Consider the following 10,287-nt stretch of genomic DNA (forward strand, 5'->3'; position numbering starts at 1 on the left):
CTGAAATTTCATCACATGGCCCCGGGTTAACTAACCCTGGCTAACTAAACTGATCCGGGTTAAACTCCCCAGCCACCTCCAACTAAGACAGAATTACCTGGAAAAACTCAGCAGGTCTGGCAGCATCGGCGGAGAAGAAAAGAGTTGACGTTTCGAGTCCTCATGACCCTTCGACAGAACAGTTCTGTTGAAGGGTCATGAGGACTCGAAACGTCAACTCTTTTCTTCTCCGCCGATGCTGCCAGACCTGCTGAGTTTTTCCAGGTAATTCTGGTTTTGTTTTGGATTTCCAGCATCCGCAGTTTTTTTGTTTTTACCTCCAACTAACCTGATTTAGATTTCAACCAACCCTGTACCAAACTGACCCTGGCTAACTAAATTAATCTGGGTAAACTCCTGGCTAACTACATTTTTCCAAGTTAATGAAACTAACCCATGTTAACTTGCCCTGGGGACAAAACTAATCCTAGTTAGCTCAATTAACCTGGTTTAGATCTAAACCAACCCTGGATAACTAAACTAATCAGGGATTAAACTCCCCAACCAGGCTTAACTAACCCAGTTTATCTCAACCAACCCTGGCTAACTAAACTGATCCAGGTTAATTAACAGAATTACCTGGAAAAACTCAGCAGGTCTGGCAGCATCGGCGGAGAAGAAAAGAGTTGACGTTTCGAGTCCTCATGGCGAAGGGTCATGAGGACTCGAAACATCAACTCTTTTCTTCTCCGCCAATGCTGCCAGACCTGCTGAGTTTTTCCAGGTAATTCTGTTTTTGTTTTGGATTTCCAACATCCGCAGTTTTTTTGTTTTTATCCAGGTTAATTAACCCTGGCTAACTAAAATAACGTGTGTTAAACTCACCCTGATTAACTATGTTAATCCAGATTAATTAACTAACCCTGGCTAACAAATCTAATTTGCATTCAACTCCCTGGCTTGGCTCAACTAACCTGGTTTAACTAAACTAACCGTGGCCAACTAAACTCACCTGGATTAACTAAATTACCCTTGGCCTGGCACAACTAACCCATATGAAAATTAATTAATCCAGCCCAACTAGACTAACCCAAAACAGATTAACTCACCCGGGTTAACTGACCACGCTCTGGCCCTCCAACCCGACCATTCCTGAGCAGTAATGGGACAGTCTCAGTGGTTACAGACTCACTGAAGCAGCTGTTTCAAATCTAGCAATGAATGAAATTTGTTCAATGTGAGAGAAACAGTCGAGGTTATTAGAAGTGGAGGATTGACAGACATGAGAGCTGTCATGAACTTTCTGCTATTCCAAACTCCCAGCCAGAGATTGCCTGTGATTGTTACTAGAGAGAATTTGGACAGCTTAGACAAGAGGCACTCCTCATGGATGCAAAGTGCATTCCAACACAGAGAACACCATGCTGCTTCCAGAAATTAGTTTATCTCCACACAACTTCCTACAAGGCAGCCTCAGTCTCAGTTGTGACGCTTTCAGTATTAGATAGGCTTGCCCTTCACCTCCACCCCCACCTTCCCACCCTCCCCCTACCACCCTCCACTAGGATAAAACATTACTGTTGGACCAGTTCCTATCACGGCAGCTCCAGAGCAGACAGAGTGAGTACAGCCAGCGAGAGCATCAACCTCGCAAGTTGGTTGGGTGGCCAGCAGGAGAGCAGAAACGAGAGAGACAGAAGGGGGAAGAGAGCAGACAGCAGTCTCCCGTCACAGGTTAGGATTTGGCGGCTGGAGATTTGGTTTTAAGCATATTTCATCCATCTCGCTGCTCCTTTAAGATGTCCCTTAAAACCTACCACATGGAATTATAAGATGGTGACTGCACAGAAGGAGCCCATTCAGGCCATCATGTCTGCGCTGGCTCTGTGAAGGAACAATTCACCTAGTGTCACTCTCCTGCATTCTCGTAGCCCTGCACGTTCTTCCTTTCCAGATAATAACCTAACTTTCTCTTAAATGCTTCCAGCACACTCCCATGAAGACATTCGGTCACCTGTCCTCCTATCTCCTTATGTGACTCACTGTCAACTTTGGGGAACGCTGTGGGACATTTTACTGTGTTAAAAGCAGCTATATTGTCATTTTGGGTAGAAACTTGCATGAATGGGAATAGTTCCCCAAGGCAATATTTTGCTGGACTATCCGTCCAGAGACAGACAAGAGGCAGCAGTTTCAATGTCCAATGGGCAGAAGTCCGTGCATTAGCAATGTGAGCCATTTAGGACACCTTAGTGCTGACAGGTGCCTGTGATCTCTGCAAGTCTCTGGTATGAGAGTCAGTCGGTCAAGGCAGTAACCAGAAGTGTGTGGGCAGCTCTGCCCCTGTTCAGGGGAGTGTGTCTTGTGATTAAGTAAAGAACGCACAGTTTCAGGATCAGTAAGGTGCATTTATTAGTTCTGCAACAGGATGTCAACAACAGAAACAGCTTGCATTTACATAGTGCCATTAAATGAGTAAAATGTTCCAAGATACTTTTGCAGGAGCATTATCAAACAAACTTTGAACTGAGCCACATAAGGAGATAATAGAACAGGTGACCAAAGGCTTGGTCAAAGAGCTGGATTTGACAGAGTGTTGAAAGGAGGGGAGAGAGGAAGGGAATTCCAGAGCTTAGGGCCTTGTTAGCAGGAAGGCTTGTCCACCAATGCTGAAGAAAAGGTAGTCGGGATGAACAAAAATTGTAATTTTTGGCAAGTCACTTCCATTAGACTCAAAGTTGATGATTGATAATTGTTTTTTTGAAAAATCATCATGGAATCATGTGTCAAATTGTGATGACGATACAAATCATAATCTAGAAGTTCTGCCTACTGCAGAAAAGATACCTTCGTCATTGAACCAAGGGAGGTCTTGTGGCTCAGTGGGTTACACCCACTGCCTCTGAGCCAGAAGCTCCGGGTTTGAGTCTCACCCCAGGATTTGGTGGCCAAGGAAGGCGCGTTCGTAATGCGGCCAAACAGGTTGAGTATCAACCTGCAAATCCTTCCAACACACGCCAATGGGTGGCGCTAAGAGCAGGAGAAATTCCTGGTCATCTATGTTTTGGAAAGGAATTGGAGCCTCAACCATCACTATCCAGGGCTCCAGACTACAACGTGCATGTAAAAGTGCATGTTGCCACAGCAACTCAGACACCTGGGAGAAGGTTGGCTCAGTTGACTGGATGGCTGATATAGATCAGATTGGTGCCGACAGCATGGGGTTCGATCCCCATTCGGCAGAAGGTGGATTTGGGACCTGCCTCCCTCCCCTAGCCACGGTGGAGGTGGTGGCACTGTGGGTCGGACCTGCCTCTGGGCAGAGAGCTGAACGTGATGATAATGACTAATTGAACCACACATCCTCTGAACGAGTGTTAACCATGGTCTATCTTTGCACAGCAGGATGGAAGCTCAATGCATGGAGATCCCCTCAGCTTACAGGGACTTTCATTGTTCCGCTACCAACCCCTACTTAACAAGACAATTTCTGACAGAGGGCAGGAAGCCAGACCACTGCTGGGAATGGCTCAGGGTGAGCACAAAACATATTCACACTTTAACACACCACCACCCCCCCCCCCAATCTCATTCCTGCCCATATTAAACGAAGAAGCGAAAGTGCAAGATTGTGCCTGGTTTGATGATAATGATGGCTAACGTGTTAATGTCCATTCAGTGAGTTATTAGGACTGCTAACCCCCCACACCCCTCCCCACCTTCATCCACTCCCATTCTGATCCCTGTCAACTGACACAGTGATTGACAGCAGTGCTGCAGCAAAATGGGGTCGTGTTGGTGGGTGGGGGGAGGGTTGCAGGGAGAGGGGTCCAGGTGGAGGCAGGGCAAAAGGAGTGCAACAGGTGGGGAGAGGGGGTTTGAGGGTTTATCCAACAGAGGAAAGGTTTCTGAGTCAGGGGAAGCTGCCCCTTGAAGCCACAGAGTGACCCCAATGACTGTTGAGGCCTCAGGACTCCAGCATGGCCCCTCTTAGCTCAGTGGGTAGCACGCTCATCACTGAGTCAGAAGGTCATGGGTTCAAGTGCCAGAGACTACAGCACAAATACCAGGCTGATACTCCAGTGCAATACTGAGGGAGAACTGCTCTGTCAGAGGGGCGGTACTGATCGAGTGCTGCACTGCTAGAGAGGTAGTACTGAGGGAGTGCTGCACTGCCAGAGCGGTAATACTGAGCAAGAGCACAGAACCATTAGAGATGCAGTGCTGAGGGAGGGCTGCTCTGTCAGAGGGTCAGTACTGAGGGAGCATTATACTGTCAGAGGGTCAGTACCGAGGAAGCATTGCACTGTTGAAGGGACAGTACTGAAGGAGTGCTGTACTGTTGGTGGATGCACTGACTCTTGGGTGAGATGTTAAACTGAAGTCCCATCTGTTCTCTCAGGAATGTAAAAATTCCCAAAGCAGTATTTGAAGAAGAGGGGAGTTCTCAGTGACTTGACCAATATTATCCCTAGACCAAAATCACTAAAACAGATTTTCCCATCATTTACCTCATTAGTGTTTGCTGGAGCTCACTGTGCGCAAAACGGTTGATGAGTTTCCTATATTATACCAGTGAGTGCACTTTCAAAAGCACTTCATTGGCTGTAAAGCACTTTGAGATGTCCTGAAGTGGCGAAACAGTGTGCAAACGCAAAGGATTAGAAAACAAATTAATTACATCATCCCCAAACATTTTTCATGCTTTAAAGATTATGGGAGTCAGTCAGGATTGCAAGCCACTGGCAGAGGGCCACACCCATGTGCCAGCTAGTCACTTGGTATTTGCTCCACTTTCTTGACCACGCTACTCTATCCTATGAGCCAATTTACAAACCCACAAAAAGCCAGTCACACGCTGCAGGAGGTGCAGAGAGCATTTCACAACCACTGACCTTCCTCCCCTACTGTTCACTGGTTATTGATCAACACATTGACTGAGCTGCACCTTTGTTTAAAGGATGAGGCTGCTGCATGTGCCTGTATCTCAATAAATGCCAATCATTACTCAGTGCTGAAAAATGCCAGGAATCTGACTGTGGCTGAACTGCAGATGTAATGTCCACCAGGGTTAGCCTCTGAAAAAGGCTGAAAAGGGGAGAAAAAGTGCGCATTACATTTACAATGCAGTTATGGGGAAGCTCTGCCAGTCTGTTACCGAGAGTTTGGGACTTACAAGCACCAAGTTCAAACAACTTTATTCGTCTTCATTATTGCAACTAAACTTTCCTCGAACCTCCACATAATCAGAAAATGGACACCAAGGCATTAAAGTAAGTGACCAAATGTTTGGTTTATAAGAAGGTGTTAAAAGAGGAAAGGGAGGTAAAGAAGTTTAAGGAAGGAATTCTAGGGTCTGGGACAAAGACAGCTGAAGGATCCATCACCAATGTTGTGGCAAAGGGAGGGAATTCAGAGATCTAGGGCTGAAGATTACAAAGATAAGTAATCATAGAGTGGTTACAACACAGCAGGGAGGCCATTCTGTCATTCTTGTCCGTGCCGGCACTTTGCAAGAATCCCACTCCCCCAACCTTTCCCCATAAGCCTGCAGATCTTTTCTCTTTAGATAATAGCCCAACTCCCTTCTGAAAGCCACAATTGAATCCGCCTCCAACATACTCCCAGGCAGCGCATTCCAGACCCTAACCACTTGCTGCGTAAAAAACGTTTACCTCATGTTGCTTCTTGTTCTCTTGCTTGATCACTTCAATGGCCTCCTCTGATTCTCAACCCCACCACCAAAAGGAACAAGTTCTCCCTACTACTCTGTCCAGATCCTGTGATGTTGAACATCTCTATGAAATGTCCTCTCAATCTTCTCTTCTCTAGGGAGACCAGTCCCGGCTTCTCCAATATATCCTCGTAACTAAAGTCCCTCATCCCTGGAACCATACTTATAAATCTTTTCTGCACCCTCGCTAACACCTCCACGTCCTTCCGAAGGATGGAGAGATCAGAATTTTAAAACTGGTGGCAGACTGAAAGCCAAAGTAGGTCAATGAGCTCAAGGGTGATGGGTGAATGGGAGTTTGATGAGCTGAAGTTTCAGAGGGTAGGAAGTGGACCAGGGGAACTTTAGAATAGTGGAGTCTAGAGGTTACCGAGATGTGGTTATATCCACACCCGGTCACAGCTTCCTGGTGTTTGTGGAGAGATGACAGCCTTGCCTATCTGATTCCAGTGAGATAACTCATTGTGATGTCAGTAACACTAGTGATGTCATCACATTGGGATTATCATCCAGTGATTTGAATTCATGAGTAGAAAGTCGATCAAGTGGCTGACGCACTGAACAAGATCAAAGGAACCTAATGCTGCAGTGAGGCTGCTCCTCGCTGCAGTGAGTGATTTCAGCCTGGTTACAGAGCTACAACGATGCACATTCCACTGTGCAGGAACTGGCAGACTTGATTTCTGTGTAACTCACTTTCTTCCTCCCCAGGGATTCTTATTCATACGCGTTGAGTTCTGGAGTTCCACACGCCTGCTGTGCTCTCTCAGCATTTTTGGTTTTCAATTCCAATTACCAAAAGCTTGGGTTTTATTTATTTTCATTAGCAAGAGTTCCCCTTCAGTTCTCATTTCTCGGAGAGGCTCAGCCACAATGGCCCATTGCCTTCGTAACTATTATTCTTTTAGGTTACTTTTTCCTGCTCTACCCTCCCCCCCTCATCTTCTCAGCCAACTAAAACAGGCCCAGGATTAACCCCTAACAGGGATATGTACAGTACGTCTGGCATACATCCTAACGATTGGCTGATCGAATCAAACAGCATGTTCCTTTGGTTATTAATAGGCATAGCACAGACCATACTCAACCAGCCCACGCTTACAAAACCCAAAACAAAACATCAAAAGTTAGATGTGATTCCACAATTGGGCAGCACTTGCTGAACAATCCTGAGTGTGCTAATATTTACACTAACAACCAATTTAAGATGATCAGTCAAGCTCGCAACATGGATTATCTATGCTTGCTACAAGTGATTTACATTCATACATAGGGACCTGTTCTCTGCAAACAAAAAGAATATGTTCAAGTCTTTTTGAATTACCCAGGAGCTTGGTGTTCAACATGGAGGAGCACTGATTCATTAGCTGAGGGAGGGTAATACATGGTAATCAGCAGGAGGTTTCCTTGCCCATGAGACATCATGGGGTCCAGAGTCGATGTTGAAGACTCCCAGGGCAACTCCCTCCCCATTGTATATATACACCACCTCTGCTGGGTCTGTCTTGCCGGTGGGTGGGACAGGACATACCCAGGGATAGTGATGGTGGTGTCTGGGGCATTATCTGTAAGGTATGATTCTGTGAGGATGACTATGTCAGGCTGTTGCTTGACTAGTCTGTGGGACAGCTCTCCCAATGTAGGCACAAGCCCCCAGATGTTAGTAAGGAGGACTTTGCAGAGTCGACAGGGCTGCGATTGCTGTTGTCATTTTTCAGATTGTTGTTAAATTCCAGATTTTTACTGAATTTAAATTCCACCATCTGGCATGGCACAATTCAAACCTGGGTCCCCAGAGCATTACCCTGGGTCTCTGGATTACTAGTCCAGCGACAATACCACTACACCATCACCTCAGTGGCTTGGAATTCCCCAAATGTATTTATGAGGACTGTTTAAATTCACTGGCACAAAAAGAGATCCATGTGTCAGCAGCACAGTCATCCCAAGAGTGAGCCCAATTACATGCTCAGGCAGACAGGACGTTAGAACAATCTTGGGCAATCTGTTACCACTGGCACAATGACGCTAAACAGTCCAGTAAACTGGCTAAAGTAATCTCCAGCAATGATATCAGTCACACACTCTGACACTGAGTATAACAATAACTAGCACCTCTAGCATAACAAAATAGCCCCAGGTTCTTCGCAGGAATGATTATCAGACAAATATTGACACCAAGCATATAAGGAGACACCAAGACAGGTGACTAAAAGTTTGATCAAAGAGATAGATTTTAAGAAGCACCTTAAAGGAGAAGAGAAGTGAAAAGGTTTAGGGAGGGAAATCCAGGAGCTTAGGGCCTAGGCTGCTGAAGGCACGGCCACCGACGATGGAATGATGAAATCGGGGAGACATATGAGGCCAGAATTGGAGAAGCGCAGAGATCTTGGAGGATTGTGGGGTTGGAGGTGGTTTTTAGAGATAGGGAAGGGTGAGGCCATGGAGGCTGTTGAAAACAAGGATGAGAATTTTAAAATTGAGATGTTGTCAGACTGGCAAGTGTAGGTCAGCGAGCACAGGGTTGATGGGCTCGGTGTGAGTTTGGATGCAGGCAGCGGTGTTGGATGAGATCAAGTATAAGTAAGGTGGAAGTTGGGAGACAGGTCAGGAGTGCACTGGAATAGTCAAGGCTAGAAGTGGCAAAGGCAAGGATGAGGTGAGACAGGGACGGAGTCAGGCAATGTTACAAAGGAGTTGATAATAAGCAGATGCTAAGGAACACAGTTGTTAAGGTGGACAGCATCCTCCTCAAACCCTTTGTTACACAACAAGGCTTTCCTGCATCATAAGGCATGAGTGTGAGACCCAGCTATCTAGAAGTGGCTGCAGGAGAATGCTTTGCCATGCAGCTGACTCCTGAATTAGCAAGACTACCGCCTGTTTTACCTCTCAGAGTTGGTACATGGGACAGGAAACAGCTTTAAGTTTGAGTTTATCAAGGTGTGGGAGTTTGATCTGACCACAGCTTGCATACAAAAGACAAATAAGAATCAGCTCCCCTTGAATCGGAGCAAGTGCCGTGAAGGGAAGGAAAATGTTTAAGGATCTACACCATCAGTCCAGTCAGTAACAACAACTACTTGCACTTATATATAGCGCCTTCAACGTAGTACAACATTCTGAGGCACTTCACAAGGGGCATTATCAGGCACAACTTGACACCAGCTGCCTTCTGATCCCTGTGTCCATTTTTCACATGTGTGCCAATATAGCAAGTGTCCCCAAACTACTGTACAGTGGGGAGCATCCACAATGTGCATCCATCAGGACCCAGTGATCCCCAATGGCAGCAGGAGCCCTGATCTGGACTCAAGGGCACTGAGGCCAACCCACTACCTGGCAGAGATTGGCTGGTGCAGCAACAGTGGAGCTGGAACTTGGCGATTATCCATGTCCCTCATTCATTTTAAGCAGCAGTTTTGCTCCCTCCCACTCCAACACAGCGACCATTCGTTAATTAAGTTAGCCTAGTCTGTGGGCATGGTGAGCTACTAATGCTGGATCCATACACACAGGTTCAATGATTTCCTATGTGACTACAGAGCATACAGTACTAAGTGATTGATGACTTGAGACAAGCTGCAGCGGGGTATCCTACAATAAGGAGTTAGCAGTGGTGATGTGTGGGGGCTGGAACCTGAGGAATGTACATATGAGTGGGAGACTTCATCTTTCCGCATTGCAAGACAATGGCCTCCCACACTGATTCCAGCGGTTAAACCCCTAGCAACAACATTTCAGTGTGGTGCCATGCTGGTGACCCGTGTAGAAGAGAGACAGTGAATCATTTACAATCACTAACAAATGTCACTGGTAAAAGCGGATTGAGTAAGGGTGTATTGTGAGTACCATACTGAACAGTGATCTGAGGGTGTGTTGACTGCCCATCACTCTCTGCCACTTATTTGATCGCGAAGATGGCACTAGTACAGGATGCAGAAAAGCAGAACCTGTAAAGGATGCCAGGGGGCAGCATTGATCTACAAGGGAGAGGAGAGTTTTGGGATCTGGCAGGAAAGTGGAGTTGAAGCCACAATCAGATTAGCCATGATTTTACTGAATGGTGGAGCATGCTCAAGGGCCAAATGGCTGACTCCTACTCCTATTTCTTACGTTCTTACTGATGCTGGATATACACACATGCACTTCACCACATTGCAACTGCGGCCGGAGTTTGCACAGTGTCGCGGCCCGGCCCAGACCTCTCCCTCTGAAGGTGGAGATCTTGGGCAGGGCCCTCACCCTGCACTGCACAGCGTGCCTCTGAACTCAGGGGAAGGAAATTTTCTCTAAAGTCTGACCACACCACACAGAGGCACCAGTCTGAAAGCAGATTGAAATGGCCTCTGCACTTCCCAGTAACAGCACCCTTAATTATCCATTGCCACTCTGCTGTCTGCCTTTCAGGCTGTCTGAAGCACTTAGTGTAGTTGTGCTCTGACTACAAGGGTGGGCACAGAGGTAGACTGTCTTAACAGCCCATGTACGAGAGGCCATGTCATGGTCAAGCCGGGCTAATGGTCATTGGGAGAGGACAAACCAGCTGAATTATGTAGTAGCAACTGTAGAAG

This window comes from Carcharodon carcharias, chromosome 17, assembly GCF_017639515.1.
Source record: "Carcharodon carcharias isolate sCarCar2 chromosome 17, sCarCar2.pri, whole genome shotgun sequence".
Lineage (NCBI taxonomy): Eukaryota > Metazoa > Chordata > Chondrichthyes > Lamniformes > Lamnidae > Carcharodon > Carcharodon carcharias.